This window comes from Cryptotermes secundus, unplaced genomic scaffold (genome assembly GCF_002891405.2).
Source record: "Cryptotermes secundus unplaced genomic scaffold, Csec_1.0 scaffold4700, whole genome shotgun sequence".
NCBI lineage: Eukaryota > Metazoa > Arthropoda > Insecta > Blattodea > Kalotermitidae > Cryptotermes > Cryptotermes secundus.
The window spans coordinates 4268-7850 of record NW_019733441.1 but is presented as its reverse complement, the minus strand read 5'-3'; the positions used below and the strand labels follow the sequence as shown (position 1 = coordinate 7850).

General features: G+C 37.4%; 1 long non-coding RNA gene across 1 annotated transcript; it reads left to right on the top strand.

The window, feature by feature from the left end:
- Nucleotides 1–56: 56 nt before the first annotated feature.
- LOC111868160 lies at nucleotides 57–899 on the top strand. The gene is made up of 2 exons (XR_002843467.2): nucleotides 57–348; nucleotides 547–899. It is a non-coding gene; the product is annotated as an uncharacterized LOC111868160 (long non-coding RNA).
- Nucleotides 900–3583: the final 2684 nt, after the last annotated feature.

Below are 3583 nucleotides of genomic sequence, written 5' to 3'. Positions count from 1 at the left end.
GTTACCTATTATAGCACTTGCCTTTGCCTGCTGCCCCTCGTTCGGGAACACGTGCTCACAGTTGTACTCGTATTTAAATTATTTGTTGTATTTGATAATTTAATATGTATCATAGAAATTTTGAACATCCACCTTGGAGTGTTAATAAATTATGTTCTCAACTACACATGACTTGTTATTTATTGCATAAAGATGTAGGTTAATTTGGTAAAGCTATTAAACTAGGAGGAGGCTAGGTAAGGAGATATTACTTGGTGTTTTAATGTGGTAAATCTTCTGTTAAATTACAACTGAGATTATGCAAGTAACATACTAAAAAAAGCTGGTGCATCAATGATATGTCTGCAGGTAAGTAATCAATTTCAGTCAGATTTCCCTCGGTCATTGTCTGAATAGTATGTTGAAATAAGACAGAGCTGTTTCCTCATCTGTCTTCTTTATATCAGCGTGCATTGCTATAGGTAATATGGCCTAGCCTCTGTAGTTGATTATTATCAAATGTCTAAAGGGAGTAAATTCGGCTGGTGTATGGGCTTTCTTTTACAGGTACTCACTGTGTGGGCTGTCGCCGTTCTGCCTCTACCAGTGTAGTGATATGAGACCAGAGCTATAGTGCAGAGTAAATGTAACTGGTCACTTAAATTAATTAATTTCTCAGAATTAATTGTATCTTTATAAAAAAACAGGACCCATAATGTTTTTCATCACATGACACACAACATTTATATTGTGGAGTGGAAATTGCTGTGTATGATATGGATTTCTTGTGCTTCGGTATCTTTTGTTTTCTGTGACCACACGTCAGTGCAAGTAAAATATGAAGTATGTCAAACTGAGGATGAAGTTAGTGTTAGATATGTATAATGTCGATGATGTATTAAACGCTGCCTTACTATTCACATAGCATTATGCATTTCATTGCAGAATGTGCAATATAAAGCCTCTTATACCTTCATCCCACCCTCAGCTGCGCATTTACTCAGTCAGGCCTCATATAACCAATTTATGTCAGTATAGTCACTGCATCTGTAGTGAAGTGAATGCCAGTATAAGAGGCTGGGTTAGATTGGATTCAGTTTAATTTAGATCATGTTCACAGTAACATACAAGTTGAAACAAAATTTTTGCACAAGCTGTCTGTAGTATTTCTTGTCAAAAAATAAACAAATTGACACTGTTATACAACATATGAATTGAGATGCTTAGTTTCTGAGATATACACTACTGTCAAATGAGGTAACATACTTCTCAGCAGTGTTACTTGTAACTATACATAGTGCATTGTTAATTGTACTCAAAAGACAGTAAACAGCAGAGGTCAGTTGTGTTCAAATGATTATGGGGTACTTGCACGAATAATGCAACATGCTCTTAACCCTCAGTACCCGCAATAGTCGAGCTGGTACTGCTGCACTGGTATATGTGCTACATTGCCTTGGCAACATCATGCAGGCACTAATGTGTTTTGACAACTGGAGCAGAATCTCTGGAAGTTAGGAAGTGTAGCATCTATGGCAACCCAACATCTAGTCAGTAACATGTGACAGTATGTAGAGGGACATAAAGTATGTTAGTATAACCTGAATCATGAAAGGAATATTAATTATATATATCTACAACTTACAATCTTAATTTGAACTTACATAATACTTTTGCAACAATATAATTACAGGGAATATTTTTAGTAACTAGACACGTTCATGGCTGAGTGCTTCACCACTACCGGTACATCGCTGGTCATGAAGTGCACACTATTTTTGCCGATGACCCAACATGCTTGACGGCTGATGACATTTGGAATGAAGGAAAGTAATTAATTTGTAGACCTCTACACAGTATTATGATACCTAGCAAGCAGTAGGGTTCATTTATGGGAGTTTATGATTTGTGAGCAGTAGACAGTAGTTATCAGTGCCATGAGCCATTTGTTCCCAATTAAGAGTTAGTCAGCAGTGTGGCACAACATGGTTCGCTATACTTTAGAGCAACGTGTATTTCTGTATGACACCTACGTGAAATATGGATCTGCTGGAAAGTGTCAGCAAAAATTTCAATGTAAATTTCATGATGAAAGAGTTCCCAGCAGACAAACAATTCATAATTTGGTGAATAAACTTAGAACAACGAGACTCCTATTAGACAAGAAAATGTACTTGCTGAGGAGAAGTTAGATGACATAGGGGCCAGACTTGAACATATGACTAGAAAATTATTTAAATGTGTAGCTCCAGAGACTGGAATGTCAAAGTCTAATACTAGAACGGCAACACAATTGTTGAAGCTTAAACCCAATAAAACAACAGTAATCCACGCCTTGCAGCCATGTTGATTCAGCTAGTAGGATTCGTTTTTGCTGTTGGTTTCTACAGTCTGTCGTTGAAGGTGAGATTGATCTGCAATTGACATTCTTTTCTGATGAAATGTGGTTTCACTTACAGGGATACATAAATATGCAAAGCAATTGCTCCTGGAGTTCACAGAATCCACATCTAACCCATGAAACCCCACTCCATCCATTGAAGGTTTTTGTTTGGTGTGCTTTAATTGCAAGAATTATGGTGGACCTTATGTTTTTTAATGAAACAATTAATTGTGAAAAACATGTATTTGATATTCTCAGGCAGTTCTTTTCAAAATTAACAGAAGAAGAAAAACTATGGCTGGTTTCAGCAAGACTCAGCTACCGCCCACACTGCACATATATCTATGCAGGCTTTGTCCAGTGTCTTCGGGGAGAGAATTATCAGCAGTGGTATTTGGCCAGCATGTTCACCTGACCTTATCCTTGTGATTTTTTCTTCTGGTGTTGTTTGAAGGACAACATTTACAGCAATAACCCTTGAACAGAAGAAGAACTTAAAATATTCGTAGGTAAATTTAAAATATTCCTGCAGAGCATCTTCAGAAGGTAAATCAAAACCTCTTCTGCCAGTGCAAGGAATGTCTGCTTGTAAAGGGACAGCATTCTGAACACCCTGTGATCTGTGAACAAAGGTAAGAACTTCCTTTCATTCTAGATGTTATTGGCATGATGAGTCATTGGTAAAGTCAGCGTGCACTTCACGGCGAGCAATGCGCCAGTCGCGGTGAAGCGCAGAGCTGTGAACTCAGCAAGCTCATTAAAAACACTCTGTATAATGCCATATATTCTGATGAAAGTTACTTAATTTTTCGGAGGAATATGTCACCTCCATCTTCAGAGTTTAGGAAGCAGGCAGCAAGCAAAGTGAAGTATATAGCCATCACTGTGAAAACTTCAAATCCAACTTCATTTTTATATCCCTTTTCTTTTGTAATTCAGTAATACTTTCCTGACTTGGGAGAAGCCACTGAAGTTGAACTGGTGATATTGTGGATGATTATATATTAGTTTTCTTCTGCCAATTCAAGGATTAAATTGTGACGCATTCCAAGACTAATAATTGCTTCTCGGATGTCCAATATCCTGTCTTCCTGTGGAGTTACAACATGCTTGACATGGAAAAAGTTGGGAGGCATCATTTCTGCTTGATTATGCCATTTCGTGATATTATTGCATATCTTCCACCATTCATTCATTCATTCATTCATTCATTCATTCTGC